Genomic DNA, 20,708 nt, shown 5'->3' with positions numbered 1-20,708 from the left:
GAATAGAATCGTTGTACGTGCCACGTAGATTGCTTTCCACAACACGCACCTGAGAGTCTCATGGGCCGGTGGCTCATTTTATTTCTTCCGTTTGGTTATAATTTAGAGACTGCAATTATATGCATCTGCATGTTGCATATCCATTTAAATATTTGGCCCCTTTTCACCGATTATTGCAGATATTAACTAAAAAGTAGTGTTTTCGTTGTATGTTTACAATATTTTAAAAATTTAGACGGGAGGTCTCACAGATTGACCGCGCCCAAGAACTGCGTGCAATCGCTAACTGAGAGGCCACTGCCTAGTGAAATCATTACAGAAGAGGAACAGGCAGACAGTCAATGTTCCTGCGCCCGTGCACCCGGTTAATCCCCCCCACTGTCGTACCGTACGTGTCGGCAACATTTAAAATACGCAAGCTTTTAGTCCCACGTCCTTTGTTTCAGTTTAGCTTTCTATTTACTTGTACACAGTCGAACGTTTTTACGAAGTGTAGTGTGTAACATGTTGTACGCCAAGCCGCCCGAAAACAGAAACGGCGTTTCGTGGATAGCTGACCATCCTGGAACATTTACACATAACGGAATTGTTTTATATTTTCGAGCTTGCGGGGAAAACGTTTCATGAAAAAAAAAAAAAAAACCTTTCAAATAGACCAGCATGTCAAGAGAAGTCTTCATTTCGCACGAATGAAGAAGAAAGGACCACGACAACAACTTTTGACAGCAGCAAGTTGCAATAGCAGGCATTTGTCCAAAGGTAACCACAAAAATCGGTTTAACGTGCATCTATGTGAAGCATTCTTTGCAAGCAATATTCCTCTTCACAAAATTACAATCCCTATCATCGAAGACTTCCTGCACAAATATTTCTTAAATAAAAATAAACCAGATGAATCAACAATGTGCAAAAATTACATACCGACTATTTACGTACATGTTCTGCAAGAAATACGCAATGAGCTCAAGTACAGCGTTATCTGGATTTCAGTTGACGAAACTACAGGCACTTGTGGCCGTTACCCTGTAAATGTAATTGCAGGTGCTTTAAAAGAAGAGCCTCCTTCTTCCTATTTAGCGGTCTACAAAGAACTTGCAGAAGTAAATCATTCTACAATCGCAAGATTTGTGAATGAGGATATTAGAAAAATATTTCCAGAATCTTCTGCAGATGAAAGGGTGTTTGTGTTTATTTTCGATGCTGCTCTGTATATGATGAAAGCAGGAAAAGCCTTCCAAGTATTTTATCCCAATTTGATATATGTGATGTGCTTTGCTCATGGAGTACATCGCCTTGCTGAGGAAGTACGTTCCATGTTTGTGAATGTAAATAAACTGATTTCATCCACAAAGAAAATTTTCTAAACACTCCTTCTCGTATCAATACCTACAAGGGAAAACTACCAAATGTGCATTTGCCCCCCAAATCAGTGGTAACTCGTTGGGATACGTGGGTCAAAGCTGTGTTGTTTTACAATGAACATATCGAGCCCGTTAGAGGGGTAGTAAACGACTTCGATAGTGTAGAGGTCTGGGCAGTTTGCCAGTGCAAAAGAGCTTTAAATGATTCTGGAATTAAAAAAGAAATAGCTGTGATAAGCATTTATCTTTTCCATACACCAGCAAGTATAGAAAGGCTTGCAACTCAAGGTCTGGTGCTGAATGCATCTATTCAGTTAATGAATAAAATGATTCTAGTGACGTCCTCATTGGCTCGGGTATTCCCAAGAAAACTTACAGAATAGTTTGTAAACATTTTAAACAATAACGCATGCTTTGAACCCTTGTGCCTAATTGATAGTTTTATTAACGGGTCGAGCGAACTTTTACCAGAAATAGTAAGTGCCCACACAGCACCCAAATCCAAATACTGCCGTTACCTCAGTTGATGTAGAAAGGTCGTCTTCTGCTTATAAAAATGTTTTGAGGGATCGAAGACAAACTTTCTATTGAACATTTAGAACAGTACTTGTACGTTTATGTTTACAACAGTAGAAAAATGTAAAAATCGTTGTAAATGATGCTTTGATACAATAGTATTAATTAAAAGTAAATGCAGTTCCAAAAAAAATCATGATTGTTTTTTTTAGTAAAATATTATGGAGGTTTTAAGTGTGCCCTTCAGCGAGCGATATATCTCGAAGTTCATCCTGTGCATATCGATTGTTTCTCTGCGACTCATATGCATCGCATCTGCTTGTTACCGAAAACGATAGCAAAGAAGGAACATTTCTTGAAACAGGCTGTGCGTCCCCACTTTGCAAATTTTTAGGAAATAATCCCAGAAAGGCTTCCTTCCTAATCTGTACCCGAAAGGTCGGCCGGGGTGGCCGAGCGGTTGTAGGCGCTACAGTCTGGAACCGCGCGACCGCTACAGTCGCAGGTTCGAATCCTGCCTCGGGCATGGATATGTGTGATCTCCTTAGGTTAGTTAGGATTATGTAGTTGTAAGTTCTAGGGGACTAATGATCTCAGAAGTTATGTCCTTTAGTGCTCAGAGCCATTTGAACCATTTTTTTCTACCAGAAAGAATTCAGAAAATGTTATCAGCGTTCTAAATGTACCTACCTTTCGCGTGGCCGGCGCTCCACCAAGTACCGGTAACTGATATGCACAGGTTAGACTTAGAGATATTATACGCGTAATAACTCCCATGTTTTTTAATTATTTGATCTTGCATATTTTCTACACTTTTCATGCATTTTAAGCATTTTAATGCATAAGTTTTTATATTGCATATAATCAGGTCTCTATTTATAAATAAATGCTACCAGTCAAAACTTTTTTATTTTTATTTTGCACATCGGAAGTGATTCTCATTTTGAACTGCGTTTTGCCATCTGTACATGCCATTTATTTGTAGTATATAGGCAACAATCTCTTAGTTCACTTCATTCACAAGCACAGAAACTAAACTTTATGTTGGTGAAGACAGTGTGAATACACTATGGTAACTTGTCCAGTTCTGTTGTCACTGGTACTGTATTTTGAATGGTCGCTATATCAAGTGACTGAAAACATGTTTCAAATGCCGGTGAAAATAACACAGCAGTTACATCTGTTTTCTAAACACTAATTCTCTGGAGCAATTTGTACTATGATTCTCAATTTCACGCCAATTGTGTTTTCACACTCTTTCCATGAATACAAAATTAAAGCCAAAGGAAACATAAATGTAAAGTATACTACTTACTATTTTGTTGAGACGAAATTATCTCTGTGTACAAGCCTAACTTTCTTATATCATGTAAAAACTGTGGTAAAGTAGTTGCAAATACATTTGTGATCAAAATTATCCGGACCCCCCCCCCCCCCCCCCCAAAGCAAAACCCTATTTTCATATTAGGTGCATTGTGCTGCCACCTACTGCCAGGTACTCCATATCCGCGACCTCAGTCGACATGAGACATCGTGATAAAGCAGAACGGCGCGCGCTGCAGAGCTCACAACCTTCGAACGTGGTCAGGTGATTGGGTGTCACTTGTGTCCTACATCTGCATGCGAGATTTCCACACTCCTAAACATTCCTAGGTCCACTGTTTCCGATGTGATAGTGAAATGGAAACTTGAAGGGACACTTATAGCACAAAAGCGTACAGGCCAATCTCATCTGTTGACTGACAGAGACCGCTAACAGTTGAGGAGGGTCATAACGTGTAATAGGCAGACATCTATCCAGACCGTCACACACGAATTCCAAAATGCATCAGGATCCGCTGCAAGTATTTTAACATTTACGTAGGAGGTGAGAAAACTTGAATCTCATGGCCGGGCAGATGCTCATAAGCCACACATCACACCGGTAAATGCCAAACGACACCTCGCTTGGTGTAAGGGGCGTAAACGTTGGACGATTGAGCAGTGGAGAAACGTTGTATGCAGTGATGAATCACGGTACACAACGTGGCAATCCGATGGCAGGGTGTGGGTATTGTAAATGCCCGGTGAACACCATCTGCCAGCGTGTGTAGTGCCAACAGTAAAATTTGGAGGCAGTGGTGTTATGGTGTGGTCGTTTTTTTTCATGGATGGGGCTTGCACTCCTTGTTGTTTTGCGTGGAATTATCACAGGACAGGCCTACATTGATGGATGAAGCACCTCTTGCTTCCCATTGTTCAAGAGAAATTCAGGGATTGCATTAGTATCATTCAACACGTTCGGAACCTGTTTGTAACGCACGGCCTGTGGCAGAGTGGTTACATGACAGTAACAGTTAGTGGACTGGCCTGCACAGAGTCCTGACTTGAATCCTATAGAGCACCTGTGGGATGTTTTGGAACACCAGTTTCGTGCCAGACCTCACCAACCAACATCGATACCTCTCCGTAGTGCAGCCCTCCATGAAGAATGGGCTGCCATTCCCCAAGAAACCTTCCAGCACCTGACTGAACATATGCCTGCGAGAGTGAAAGCTGTCATCAAGGCTAAGGGTGGGCCAACACCCATTGAATTACAGCATTACTGACGGAGGGTGCCACAAACGTGGAAGTCATTTTCAGTCAGGTGTCCAGATACTTTTGATCATCACATATTGTATTAACAATATACTTCTCATAACTTTTGCCAGTTGAGTCATTGAAAATGCTAACCTTAGGTCCAGACAACTACTAGTTGTTGCTCTTACGGGCCAAAACCTATCACTTGTATGCAGTGACACAGTTCACCTATCCGGAGATACCACAGCAGATAATCAGATATAATGTAAGAAAGAGAATTCTCATTTGTTGTTCATCTCAGCTGTACATATATGAGACAGAATAATAAATGAGAATTATCTTAATTATCTAAACAATTGCTGAATCTCTGAAGATGATTATGTCAACTACAGTGAGATATATAAGGTACCTGCAAGTTCGTCTAGTTGTTACTTCTGACTAAGCTACAGTAATAAATACCAGAAATTGGGTAGGTTTATTTATTTACACTGCTTATTTTTATATTAATAGGATAAGTGCTTTCTCTAATACTACAGTTTATGAGGTACGTTAGTGGTTTAACTATTTCTTTTATGCATTTTTTATCTACTACACTCGACACACCATCCCATCCAGCTGAGTATTTGTTCTTTTTTAATGTGAGGATTATCCTCCTTATATCATTTTCTTTAACCTCATCAAATTCAAAACTCACTGCTTGAGTGTGTTTCGGTATATCTTGGTACAATTCTATAGTGTGTGTTGGATTTCCTGTTGGTGATATGAAATGTTTATTAAAAGAGTTACATTATGCTTTTGGTTCTTTTATGAGAAGGGAAGCAGTTATAACCATCCTGTATAATGGATAAAGATTTGCCATCCATAGTTGTGGAGGTTTATTGATACTTGCTGATGAGTTTCCAGGAGGCCTCGCTTACATTTGTAGATTGTGGGATTTCATTACTGTAGGCTTATTTTCTAAGGTTTGAAAGTTCTCCTCTAAAGGTTTATATTTTTGTTTGAAAAGGTTCAGCCTTGTTGATTTTTACAGGACACCTAGGTCATGAATATTTTGCCTGAGTTTAACAAGAGTGGCCTGAAAGTCTTAGTTTGTTATTTCTTGCACTTTGACTGTGTATTGGCCCTGTCTGCATTTCTTTAATGGGAGAAAAGGAATCAAAGTCTCTCAATAGGATGTTATAAATCCCATCCCATTTGTCATCTGATCGTTCCACAATGCAGATTCTATCCCACTTCTCCTCAGCTAGTTTAATTTTCTGAGAGTTGATGTTACTATTGCTCATAACTCGTTTCTTTTCTAAAGTTTTTGGTATTATTTTAGTAGCTGTTTTTTCTATATTCTGTCTGTTGTGCAAGGTAGTCTGAGTAATGAAGGTCTATGTTACTATACTTAACAGTGTGTTGAGCAGCTTTGGATCCATGTTAACTATATTTCTAAGATTGTACGGACCTAATACATCTACAAGTTTCTTGTTCGTTATGTCGTTGGACTTTGCATCAGTGTTAAGGTCTCAAAATATAGTAAGGCCACTGGGACCAATTTGCCTAGTTATGGTATTGAAGCTGTTGAGAAATTTATTTTTTTGCTACATAGAAATAACACTGGTAGAGTTCAGAGGGATGTAAGTTATTTAACATGAAGTTATTAAATATCACCAGCTTTTCACATTGACTCCTGGGATTTCTGCAGTGAAGCATTTAGTATTAAGCACCCCAATTAACGCTGGAGAAAACTCATCAAAACCAACAAGAGATAAGTACACACTCCAAGTATTTCACCGACCTAAACAAAGACTTATGATCTCTGATTATGTTACTCAAATATTTTTAGTTAGAACCTGGTAAAAAGAGTGTGTTAGAGTGAGTGTGTTCATCACTCACAGAACCTACTCTCATCACTGAAGACAACAGAGATCCACTCTTCAATTAACTCTTGCATGACAAGCCATGATTGGCAGTGCCACGGTATCAGTGATAGCCTAGCCAGATATACAAATGTTCTTACTCCTGCTGCAAGCAGACATTTCCCAGAAATCCCTTATGACCAAACAAGTGCAACATGTGACCCCTTTTAAATGGCTGAAGCTGTTCAAGCAGGAGTATGTACTTATGGGTAGACCATGTTTGTATCCTAGAATGAATGTTGAAAATGCTGCTCACCTCTAAAGTCAACACAGTTACTGCCTGCAGAGTCAAAGTAGAGGGTGTACAGATGGGTCTCCTGAGTGCCATATGAATTGCTAACACAAAAATCCCTTAATATGCACATATTAAACCCTGGTGCCACTGAAACATAGTCATTGAGGGGCATTTTTTTGCAACAGTGTATTTTGACATTAAGATAATATTGTGTAAAGTTGAAAGCAAATAAAGAAAAGTTAATTTAATTTTCTCTGGCCTGATTTATTTACTGTGTAAAGGTCATTAAAATGACAAACTTTTTTTTTACATATGGAGAAACAAAATGCTGCAAACATTGTTTATCCATTTTAAATTGTCAGGGATAGTTTGTAAACCTTAAAAATTAAATTTTGTTTATTTTTTGTGCAAGTTAAATTAGACAATTTCCATGATTTCAAATAAATTATAGGGAAAGTTTCTGATTCTTTTGTAACTTTGAAGTACATCACATATAAAGAACACTAATTTCTCAATACAAGGTCTTTTGTTGTGTTACAACTGTGCAGTAGTATTCAAGCAAGCTTTTTCTTAATCATGTTATCTTGGTATGGAATATGACATGATGGCAATACAGCTGACAGGTATTTTCTGGTACTATTTAATAGTATGCCTATAAATTACACACATTTTCAGTATTTGTTGGGCACTACTTTGCTGCTCTTATACTCATAGAAGCCCATGCTTCATGACAAGTTACTGTATTCTCAATAATTTCAATGACATTAAGTATGTAGCATTTTAAATTGAATCATGCTTTGGACCACTGCCTACAGTTATGGCTGTTTTTTATTCTCATGTCTTTATTATTAAGGAAAAGGAAAAAGAAATGTTCATAACACATTTTATATCCTCTCTACTTCGACCATCATCAGTTATTTCGCTCCCCAAATAGCAAAACTCCTTTACTACTTTTAGTGTTTCATTTCCAAATCTAATTGCCTCAGTATCACCCGACTTAATTCAACTACATTCCATTATCCTCGTTTTGCTTCTTTTGATGTTCATCTTATTTCCTCCTTTCAAGACACTGTCCATTCTGTTCAACTACTCTTCCAAGTCCTTTGCTGTCTCTGACAGAATTACAATGTCATCGGCGAACCTCAAAGTTTTTATTTCTTCTCCATGGATTTTAATACCTACTCTGAATTTTTCTTTTGTTCCCTTTACTGCTTGGTCAATATACAGATTGAATAACATTGGGGATAGGCTACAACCCTGTCTCACTCTTTTCTGAACTACTACTTCTCTTTCGTGCCCCTAGTCTCTTATAATTGCCATTTTGTTTCTGTACAAATTGTAAATAGCCTTTCGATCCCTATATTTTATCCGTGCCACCTTTGGAATTTGAAAGAGAGTATTCCAGTCAGCATTGTCAAAAGCTTTCTCTAAGTCTACAAATGCTAGAAACATAGGTTTGCCTTTCCTTAATCTTTCTTCTAAGATAAGTCGTATTGTCAGTATTGCCTCAAGTGTTCCAATGTTTCTACGGAATCCAAACTGATCTTCCCAAGGTCAGCTTCTACCAGTTTTTCCATTCATCTGTAAATAATTTGCATTAGTATTTTGGAGTTGTGACTTATTAAGCTGATAGTTCGGTAATTTTCACATGTGTCAACACCTGCTTTCTTTGGGACTGGAATTATTATATTCTTCTTGAAGACTGAGGGAATTTCACCTGTCTCATACATCTTGCTCACCAGATGGTAGAGTTTTGTCAGGACTGGATCTCCAAGGCTGTTAGTAGTTCTAATGGAATGTTGTCCACTAGCCATCCCTGCTTAGCCATTTTGCACTTCCTGTCGATCTCATCTTTGAGACATTTATATTCCTTTTTGCCTGTTTCATTTACTGCATTTTTATATTTTCTCCTTTCATCAATTAAATTCAATATTTCCTCTGTTACCCAAGGATTTCTACTAGCCCTTGTCTTTTTACCTACTTGATCCTCTGCTGCCTTCACTACTTCATCTCTCAGAGCTATCCATTCTTCTTCTACTGTATTTCTTTCCCCCATTCGTGACAATTGTTCCCTTATGCTTTCCCTGAAACTCTGTACAATCTCTGGTTTAGTCAGTTTATCCAGGTCCCATCTCCTTAAATTCCCACCTTTTTGCAGTTTCTTCAATTTTAATCTACAGTTCATATCCAACAGATTGTGGTCAGAGTCCACATCTGCCCCTGGAAATGTCTTCCAATTTAAAACTTGGTTCCTGAATCTCTGTCTTACCATTGTATAATCTATCTGATACCTTCTAGTATCTCCAGGATTCTTCCATGTATACAACCTTCTTTTATGATTCTTGAACCAAGTGTTAGCTATGATTAAGTTATGCTCTGTGCAAAATTCTACCAGACGGCTTCCTCTTTCACTTCTTACCCCCAATCCATATTCACCTACTATGTTTCCTTCTCTCCCTTTTCCTACTCTCAGATTCCAGTCACCCATGACTATTAAATTTTCGTCTCCCTTCACTACCTGAATAATTTCTTTTATCTCATCATACATTTCATCAATTTCATCATCATCTGCAGAGCTAGTTGGCATATAATCTTGTACTACTGTAGTAGGCGTGGGCTTCATGTCTATCTTGGCCACAATAATGCGTTCACTATGCTGTTTGTAATAGCTTACCCGCACTCCTATTTTTTATTCATTATTAAACCTACTCCTGCATTGCCCCTATTTGATTTTGTATTTATAACCCTGTATTCACCTGACCAGAAGTCTTGTTCCTCCTGCCACCGGACTTCACTAATTCCCACTATATCTAACTTTAACCCATCCATTTCCCTTTTTAAATTTTCTAACCTACCTGCCCGATTAAGGAATCTGACATTCCATGCTCACATCCGTAGAACGCCAGTTTTCTTTCTCTCGATAATGACGTCCTCTTGAGTAGTCCCCACCGGAGATCCGAATGGGGGACTATTTTACTTCCAGAATATTTAACCATACAGCAAAGCTGCATGTCCTCCGGAAAAATTACGGCTGTAGTTTCCCCTTGCTTTCAGCTGTTCACAGTACCAGCACAGCAAGGCTGTTTGGGTTAATGTTACAAGGTCAGATCAGTCAGTCATCCAGACTGTTGCCCCTGACACTACTGAAAAGGCTGCTGCCCCTCTTCAGGAACCACACATTAGTCTGGCCTCTCAACAGATACCCCTCCATTGTGGTTGCACCTACAGTACGGCTATCTGTATCGCTGATGCATGCAAGCCTCCCCACCAATGGCAAGGTCCATGGTTCATGAGGGGGACTTATGTTCATAACACAGCTGAAGTCGGACTACAATGTCAAGTAAACACAACACTACACCGTATCAAGTAAACACAACACTACACCATAAGCTCACCAGATGGCACTGAAGTAGTACAAACCAATAATTGTTTTCATGTTTGCACACAATCTTCAAATGAGAACTTGAAGCGACTGTTACACACAAGATTTTATTTTATTTTGATTGACTGCAGGTCATCATCACAAAATGTGAAATGTAGCACACTGGCAAACACTCACAATACACTATGTGCTGAACAGCAGAAGCTGTTTTTCCCCATTTTTGTGTGAACTTCGGGTGAAGATATACAGCTCCAATACATTGAGCTACTTCACATATTTATTCAATGACAATTGGACATTTACATGATAAGACGTTTGATAAATTCTACATCTACATCCACACTCCACAAGCCACCCAACGGTGCGTGGCAGAGGGCACTTTACGTGCCACTGTCATTACCTCCCTTTCCTGTTCCAGTCGCGTATGTTTCGCGGGAAGAACAACTGGCTGAAAGCCTCCGTGAGCGCTCTAATCTCTCTAATTTTACATTCGTTATCTGCTCGGGAGGTATAAGTAGGGGGAAGCAATATATTCGATACCTCATCCAGAAACGCACCCTCTTGAAACCTGGACAGCAAGCTACACCGCAATGCAGAGCCTTTCTCTTGCAGAGTCTGCCACTTGAGTTTGTTAAACATCTCCGTAACGCTCTCACGGTTACCAAATAACCCTGTGACGAAACGCGCCGCTCTTCTTTGGATCTTCTCTATCTCCTCCGTCATCCCGATCTGGTACGGATCCCACACTGATGAGTAGTACTCAAGTATAGGTCGAACGAGTGTTTTGTAAGCCACCTCCTTTGTTGATGGACTACATTTTCTAAGGACTCTCCCAATGAATCTCAACCTGGTACCCGCCTTACCAACAATTAATTTTATATGATCATTCCACTTCAAATCGTTCTGCACGCATACTCCCAGATATTTTACAGAAGTAACTGCTACCAGTGTTTGTTCTGCTATCATATAATCATACAATAAAGGATCCTTCTTTCTATGTATTCGCAATACATTACATTTGTCTATGTTAAGGGTAAGTTGCCACTCCCTGCACCAAGTGCCTATCCGCTGCAGATCTTCCTGCATTTTGCTACAATTTTCTAATACTGCAACTTCTCTGTATACTACAGCATCATCCGCGAAAAGCTGCATGGGACTTCCGACACTATCTACTAGGTCATTTATATATATTGTGAAAAGCAATGGTCCCATAACACTCCCCTGTGGCACGCCAGAGGTTACTTTAACGTCTGTAGACGTCTCTCCATTGATAACAACATGCTGTGTTCTGTTTGCTAAGAACTCTTCAATCCAGCCACACAGCTGGTCTGATATTCCGTAGGCTCTTACTTTGTTTATCAGGCAACAGTGCGGAACTGTATCGAACGCCTTCCGGAAGTCAAGAAAAATAGCATCTACCTGGGAGCCAATTCATGTATTAATGTATACAATAATGAGATTTTATACTAAAATTACATGTTAGGTTGAGGATACCACACTATTGTAAAAGTCTTCTGCCTCTTAAACAGAGTTGTTGATTAAGAAGTTCTGTAGATTGCTCTAAAATGAACTGCGTTGTAGGTATCTCATTGCTAGGGGTAGTTTATTACACAGCTTTATGCCAGTATAGGATGAGTCAGGAAGGATTTTACAAGAATGAAATGATGTAGAAATTAATTGATATAATTTACAGAATTGGTAGATGTGTCATTTTGTAGCAAACAACCTCAACCCCAAGTGTCAAGTGTCATTTTGGTTCAATGTGACTATCATTTGTGATGCACCAAACACCCCACAGATAAGCAATTTCTTCCCACACGCATTGCAGAAAATTGGGCATAACTTGTGCAACAGCAGCAGAAATTCAGTTTTTCATGTGAGCTAAATTTTTTGGTATGGGACAAACATACACACCATCATTAATGAAATTCCAGAGAAAGAAATCCTATGGTGTCAAGTTTGGGGAGTGAGGTGGCCATGCAATTAGCCTTTCACAGCCAACTCACCAACCTGGGAAGCGGTTATTGAGGAAACCTCAAACTTCCATGAGGAAATGAGATGGTGCATCATCTTGTGGATAGTAAACCATCCCAGCTCGGTCATCATCATCGATTTGTGCAATGAAAAAGTTGTAAAGCTAATCCAGAAATACAATACCAATGACAGTTTTCTCCATGAATAAGAAAGGGCTTTTAATTTGCTAAGAGCACAAAACACATCAACCTAGTGGCTGCCATGAATATGTTCTAGGGTTGCATGTGGATTTTTGCTGCCCCATGTCCTATACTTGTGGTACAAAATGACCCATCTACCAATTCTGTAAGTTATATCAATAAATTTCTACATCGTTCCAAAGCTGTAAAGTGTTTTTTGACTTATCCTGTATATTTGAACTATTCCAGGACACACTTACTCTATTATATTGCTACATTTTAAATCTACATTATTTCTGTCCTTTGTTCCATAATTGTGAACAGAATTACATCAACATCTAAACTCTACAAATCACTGTGAAGTGCACAGCAGAGAGTACATCCCATTGTACCAGTTGGTACGGTTTCTTTCCATTGCATTCACGTATGGAGAGTGGGAAGAATGATTGTTTGAATGCCTCTGTGTGTGCAGTAATTGTTATAATCCTATGCTCATGATCCCTATGTGAGTTATACATTGGGGAGTTGCAGTATATTACTAGAGTCATCATTTAAAGTATCCCCTATTAGACCCTTTATGGTATGGGTGAGAAAAGTGTGTGCCGGGTTTCATATGATCGATGTTTTTGAAATCCATGCTGCCTGGCACTGGGGAGATTATTCTGTCCAAGATTCCTCACTATGTTTCAGCTCAGAATATGTTCTAGCTTTGTACAACAAACTGATGTCAAGGATATTGGATAGTAGTTTTGTGGATCACGTCTAGTACCCTTCCTGTAGATGGGTGTGGCCTACGATTTTTTTCCAAGAATTGGGCACGATTATTATTTTGAGGGATCTATAATAGATTGTAGTGAGAAGAGGGGCTAACTCAGCTGCAAATTCAGTATAGAATCTAACAGGGATTCCATCATGCCCTGGAGGTATGTTCCATTTTAACAATTTCAGATGTTTCTCAACACCACTGACACTAATACTTATTTCATTCATCTTTTCAGTGGTATGAGGTTAAACTGAGTTGAGTCTTCTGGATTTTTGTTTGTAAAGGAATATTTAAAAATTGAGTTAAGCATGTGAGCTTTTACTTTGCTACCTTCAATTTCAGTTATTGTCTCATTTGCAAAGGAATGGACACTAACTTTGGTACCACTAAAAGCTTTTTCACACAACTAGAATTTCTTTTGGTTTTGTGAAATATTAATTGTTAATATTCCACTATGGTAGTCATTTAAGCACATTGCATGTTTCATTCATCATCTCCGTATCTGTAGCCCTTCCCTTTGTTTTACACCATTATGAACCATTGCATTGGGAACATATCTATCAAGAGCATGGTCAAGTGTTCTTTTAAACTTGAGCCACAGTTCCTCTAGAAGCTCCTCCCATATGCGAAAGTTTGAAGTTCCTCACGGAGATATGAAACTACTATTTTTTTTTATTTTCTTTACTGAACATGTATATCTTTCTGCATGGTTTAGTTCTCCTTTGTAGTTTGGTAATCATTGTTGCCACAACCACATCGTGGCCACTCTTACAAGTTTTAGTGTACACATCCTGGATTAGAGATTAGATTCGTACTTGTTCCATAGATCATGAATATGACACTTTGTAATGATGTGGAACGTATCAGGTTAATAAAAGGTGTCTATCCAAGATATTACATTACACAAAATATTACATGACACTTAATAATTTTTTGGGTAGGGGGTGGGGAAATTGCCCACTCACTATATCTAAAAATTCATCTAATGAGTAGAAGGAGTTGCCATTCAGAAATTCTTTTAATTTCCTGTTACATGCTATGTGGCTATCTGTCAGACTTTTGATGCCGTTAGGTAAGTGACCAAAGACTTTTGTGGCAGCCGGTTACTCAGAGCTTTTAATATTTCATTATTGAAAGTATATAAAAGCATTTGCCATTGAAAAACCTTTCTGGAAACCAAACTAACATTTTGTTAAAACTTTATTTTTACAAAGGTGTGAAGCTACTGTACAATACATTACTTGTTCAATAATTTTGGATAAGGCAGTCAGAAGAGAGATTGGGTGGTAGTTGTCGACATCAGACATACCCATTTTTTATGCAATGGTTTGACAATGGCATACTTCAGTCTATCTGGGAAAATACCCTGCTTCAGAGAGCTATTACAGATTTGGCTAAGAATCCCACTTATCTCTTGGGAACAAGCTTTTATTATCCTGCTGGAAATGCTATCAATTCCATGTGAGCTTTTATTCTTGAGAGAGTTTATTATCTTCCTAATTTCAGAAGGAAAGTGGGTGGAATTTCAATTGTATCAAATTGTGTGGGTATGGCCTCTAACATTAACTGCCTTGCTTCTTCTAATGAACATTTAGATTCTATTTTCTCTACAACATTTAAAAAATGATTATTCAAAATGTTTTCGACTTCTGGCTTGTTGTTTGTCAAGTTTCCATTCGCTTTGATGGTAATGCTATCATCCTGTACTCTTGGTTGCCCTGTCTCCCTTGTAATAATATTCAAAATTGTTTTGATATTGTTATCAGAGGTATTAATCTCAGACATGATGCACATGCTTCTGGACTTTTTAATAACTTTTCTTAATGTAGCACAGTAGTTTTTATAATATTTGGCTGTTTCTGGGTCATTACTCTTTCTTGTTGTTAGATACAGTTCCCTTTTGTGGTTACAAAATATGTTTATTCCTTTAGTAAGCCAAGGTTTTCTGCATGGTTTCTTATAATTAGATTTAACTACCTTCTTGGGGAAACAATTTTCAAATTCTTTTACAAGCGTATCAAGAAATAAGTTATATTTTAATTAGTGTCGTGTCCCTCGTACACCTCATCCCAGTATAACTGCTGAAGATTTTCCCTGAAATTTCTAATTGTTGAGTCATTAACTGAACGCACAACTTTGGAGGGTAGTTTTGAAATACTGAATGGAGCTATGTCATATACTGTAACTAGCTGAGCCCCATGATCAGAAAGGCCATTCTCAACAGGACAAGAATTTATGTTTTTAAACTTATCTTGGTCTATAAAAGTGTTATCTATCAATGTGCTGCTGTCCTTTACTACCCGAGTAGGAAAATCAATGACAGATGTCAAATTGAAAGAATCAAACAAGACTTCCAGGTCATTCTTCCTGTTACTCTCTTTTAGTGAACCAACATTGAAGTCCCCAACAATAATAATTTGCTTTCCCCTGTGTGACAGAGAGCACAACAAGGCATCCAAGCTTTCCAGGAATAAATGAAAGTTTCCTGAAGGGGACCTATATACTCTTACAATTATAAAAGAGTCCTCCTTCAGTTTAAGTTGACAGGCACATGTTTCTATATGTTGCTCTAGACAAAACTTTCTTCTATCGAAGCTTTTTACACAGTGATAACTTCTGACATATATGGCAACTCCTCCTCTCACCTTATTCTCTCTACTCATATGAGCAGCTAGTTTATAACCACTGACATTTACCTTTTCCATATCAGATGCAATGTGATGCTCAGACAGGCATAGTATATCTATTACATTATCAGATTCAGTTTCATCTAAACAAACCAGGAGCTCATCTACTTTATTCACCAGTCACGGAATAAGTTTGGTGAAAATTGGTAACATTAAAATAAAAAATACTTTTGTGAGAATCTACTTTTTTCTTTAATCCACCAATATATTAGTTAAATATGGTAACATTATTTTACTGTTGTGAGTTTTGACCTCTTTAGCACCTGCCTACCTGAACTTCTCATTGGACACTGATATTAGTCTAAAAAAGAGGTACATCCATGAATACTAGTGTCCCCCCTTATGGATTTCACTAACAACAATGCCAGTTTACCCTTCCCTTTCCTATTGAGATGTAGGCCATGCCTTGTGAAATCCTCCCTATCAATAGCCTCCAATGTCTGACAGAGTGGCCGCCCTACGCAACTGATCCAACTCCATATTTACCCTCCTGATAGAGCGGTTCATCTAGGGCTGATCATGCTGCACAAAGTCACCAGCTCAACACTGGTATGGGTCATTACAGAGGCTGGAAGAGGTCAGGTCTATTTGTTGCCATCAGATCCAATACATTTCCATCACAAGTGGGGTTCCTAACTGTCTGCTCTAGGTAGTTTTCATAGAAGGCAATTTAGTAATGTTTCTGAAAGTTAGTCTCTGGCTGATTTTTCATTGTGTGGAGTTAGGCTTTACTATAGATACAAGGTGCTGATAGTATTTTTAGTGCTTTGAAACATGACCAGAATGAGACTCTCTGTGGAATGCCTGTAATTTTACTTACTTTTTTTGCCCAAAACATTTTCGCACCAGAAGAGTTGCCCCATAGGATATTTCCATAACTTAAGTGAGAGTGGAAGAAAGTGCAGTATGAAGTCTGAAGCTGTTCCTTACTGACAGTTGTGGGTCTGGACAAATTTCCAATAATCTTCTACATCACACCCATTTACCTTTTACTGAGTTTGCACAGCAAGAAATATATAGTTTCAGTTTTGCTTTTATTTAATATTAGTTTACTTTTGCATGGCCACTGCGCAGACAATAAACATTGTCATTGTTTTCCTTTTTAGTTCATCTATATTGGGATTGGCCATTAGGAGGAGGATATCATCTACATACATTACAAACCTGTGGGGCAAAGAGCTTGGTACATTGTTCCTGTATATTAGGAAAAGAAATGGGCCTGGGACCGAATTTTACGGAAATACTGTACAAACAAGTATGGCATTTGAAGTATAAGTATTTATTGTGATAACTTGTTTCATGTCTAATAAATTGGATTTGATTAATGTTCATTGTCCTTGATACAGTATTGTCCAAATTTAGATACTAAGAAATGTGATAAAATGTCAAATAGACTACACAGGTCTGACATTAGATAAACTATGCTCAAGGGCATATAGTGATGAAAAGATTACTTTATTCTTCTCAGAGTAGCTCCAAAGTTGCTCTTTCATACAGTGTTCTTTGTTCTTAGATGTTATGGCAATGATGGATATTTGTCTACAACTGTCAGGATTGCTTTTATCTCCCTTCCTATAAGTGGGCCAACTGTGGATTCAAGACATCATGGAATTTTCCAGCTTGAAACACAGTTTATGAGATAAGTCAGAGGAGGCACTATAATCTCAATTACATGTTTCAGCATGTAATTTCAGAAGCAATAGATACTTTACAGAATGAGGTAGGAGATGAGGTACTGGCGGAAGTAAGCTGAGAGGATGGGGTGTGAGTTGTGCTTGGGTAGCTCAGATGGTAGAGCACTTGCCCCCAAAAGGCAAAGGTCCCGAGTTCAAGTCTCGGTCCGGCACACAGTTTTAATCTGCCAGGAAGTTTCAATAGATAGTTTCATTACTTGGAGTCCCTAATCTGGCAACTAATGTGAGTCCAACTGAAACTAGTGTATGTTCTTTAGGACATGACCAAAAGAACAGATACCACCTTCATATAGATAGGGCTTACCGGCAAGTGATCTTCTCCAGTGCGGACAGTAAATTGGGAATGTGGGTCTCACGAGAAGCGTGGCAGAGATAAGTCCCTGCAGTTGCACTATCTTCTGTGTCTTCGGTGGCTCAGATGGCTAGAGCGTCAGCCATGCAAGCAGGATATCCTGGGTTCGAGTCCTCGTCGGGGCACACATTTTCAGCTGTCGCCATTGATATTTATCAACGTCTGTAAGCAGCTAAAGGTCTGGATTTCATTGTAATTTCATTAAACTTGTGTGTCTCAAATCAGGTATGCCTATGATGTCTGAAGTACCTTTAGAATTAATGACATATGTTCTTGAGGTAGCAGATTTTCCATTACTTGCATAGTTGATTAAGTTATTTTGTACCTCATGTGAGAATGGAGTCACTTGTGTGGTTCTGTGTTTCCCTGCTATGGAGTTTACTACCATCCAGGCTGTTCTGCATTAGTTGATATACTTTTCAGTAGATATATCATTGGCTCTTCTCTTTGATACTTGCATTATTGTCCTGTATATTTTTTTATTGCTCTATATTCCTGCATCATTACAGGATCACCAGCTTTTGTCATTGTGTATCTAATTATTTTCAGATAAGGTGTGTAGTGTATTCTCTTTGCTTAATGTATAATCAGTTTTGATCCTTTCAGTTGCTTGTGAGTATTAGATAAGTTAGTGAGAGAATCAATAAACATATCACAGGCACTGTCAATGTTGTCATAGTCACTAAAATTTTCCCACTTAACTTTTGATAACATGGCCCTTAAATGAATGTAATATGTGTACCATTCTGAACTACTTGTTGTTTTGCATTACAATAAACACTTTCAATAGTCATCCATTAGGCTAGATGTTTTGATAAGATACTGTCTTGTTGGACGTTCATTAATAAAATATGAACTTGCATCTTGTAAACACTTCCAAGAACACACAACAGTTTGAGTTTTACAACTAACTGTTAGGCTCTTCACATTAAGTATTGGCAATCACCCCCACTCAACAGTTTTAGACCGAATGAGATGGTGCAGTGGTTAACACACTGGACTCGCACTAAGGGGGATGATGATTCAAATCGGCATCTGGGCATCTTGATTGAGATTTTCTGCAATTTCCCTAAATCGCTCCAGGCAAATGCTAGGATGTTTCCTCTGAAAGGGCATGGCTGATTTCACCATCCTTGAATTAGTCAGGGCCTGTGCCCTATCTCTAATGACCTCACTATCGATTGGATGTTAAAGCCTCATCTCACCTCTTTCAATAGCATTAGACGTCAGCTTTAACCCAGTCTTCTGGTTTTCCTAAAATCTAGTCACAGTTGGCCTACCACTGACCATCTTATTATTTGTGTTTTACTCATGTGTGCATTGGTTTCTCTGTTATACACACTGGAACTGCCTAGCTGGAAACTGTAGGTGAATTTAACTGTTATAAAAAGACATTGTTGTACTTGAGAGGGGTGATGTCACAGACATGAGTAGTTGTGGCACTTGCAAATATTCACATTTACATGCAATTGAGTAATTTTCAAAATACAGACATTCTTTTCCACCTTGCGCACTTTACCCTAACCGTGATTTGTGCAACATGTCAACATACAATTTCCTATTCCTAATGCAACAAGAGGCCCAAAAACTTGTCACATTATGATATAGTGTTACTGAAAGATTCTTAAGGTTAATTAATCCTGTAAGAGTGTAGAACTGAGCAAAAGATGATGGCTGAGCATTTTCCAGAGCATTTCTTATGACATCCTGCAAGAACAAAATGTCCATGAGAGAGCAGCTACTGTGTTGTATCCTGCTGCAAATATAACCACAGGTTGTTCAATGTGCAAAGGAAAACTGTGGCATAATCCCAGAAGTTGTCAAATTATTTGCAATAACAGTGTGTCACTTGACATACAGGCAAACACACTACTGAAACTTTTTACTAACTGATGCAGTTTTTTCTCATGACTTCTGATTTGTTGGCTTTGCACTTTCTGATGAAATCATCACTGCGGCCTTCATTCCAAAAACAATATAGGGGAAACTACAGATGCTGTGACCATGGAAATTGGTCCAGTCCTAGATTTTAGCCAATAAACCTACAAAACTGAGGCCACTGTTTTGTTTCTCTCTTCAGTGGCATGTATGTTCCTGTCAGCACTTTTAGTAACATTATTTTAGTAACAATATTGGAATGCTGACTTAATCAAACCTGTATCAGATGCTAAATAACTATTGTTCTGAATGATTTGTAGAAACTTTATACATCAGTAAGCATTTCCAAGAGTGACTGCACAACACAGTTTCAAATAATCTGTGTCCTTCAATCACATTATAAAATATTTACTCAGACATTGCTTTAAGGCACTTCTGTACTGATTCAGTAAATGTTACTGTTCATCCCTTTGGCTGTGAACTCTTCAGCATGATAATGAAGTGATTTGCATTTATCACATCCTGAATATTAGAAATAAAGGAGACACGTAACCTTGTACATGTATCAGTAAGCTTTCATGATTCTGAGAGGTTTCTACTTTATTTGCATGTCTAAGGTTGTTCTGTAAATGTGTAACAGACTCTTGTTCATCAGGAATATAAAGACCTCAGCGTCAGGTCACAGAAGTTGACAAATAACACAGTAGTACAGTGTACACAAAAACACTACAGTGTGATAAACTGAAACAATATCAAGTTACAATGAGTTAGTTTTTATGGAAACAACTGTGTTACTGTAGCAGTTATCCAACTATAAACAGCATAAATGTACTATTACTGGTTTTGTACTGTTTCAAGATATATATAAATGCATGCTGTGTACTGCAGCCTTTCAATTTTGTGCCACCTTGGTACCTTGTGTGTCAATTTTGCTACTTATGTTAAATGAGTAATTACTCAGTTGATCTCATGAGGCAAAATGTAGTTTGTCCCACCAAGGAAAAATTCTTAGTAGTACCAGAAATCAAACCAGAATCTACAGTATCTCCATCATACATGCTGACAACTCAGCTATCAAAGCTGACTGTTATATCAATGAAAAGTGTATTAGGCCACATGCATGCCTTGACAATGTAATTAGTAACGCACATAGAAACTGTCTTGAGAAAATTTAGGAGTATCAGAGAATGTAATGTTATGGCTTGAAATGGGAAACTCAGTTTA

Source organism: Schistocerca americana, chromosome X (genome assembly GCF_021461395.2).
Source record: "Schistocerca americana isolate TAMUIC-IGC-003095 chromosome X, iqSchAmer2.1, whole genome shotgun sequence".
Lineage (NCBI taxonomy): Eukaryota > Metazoa > Arthropoda > Insecta > Orthoptera > Acrididae > Schistocerca > Schistocerca americana.
This window is presented reverse-complemented; position numbering follows the sequence as displayed.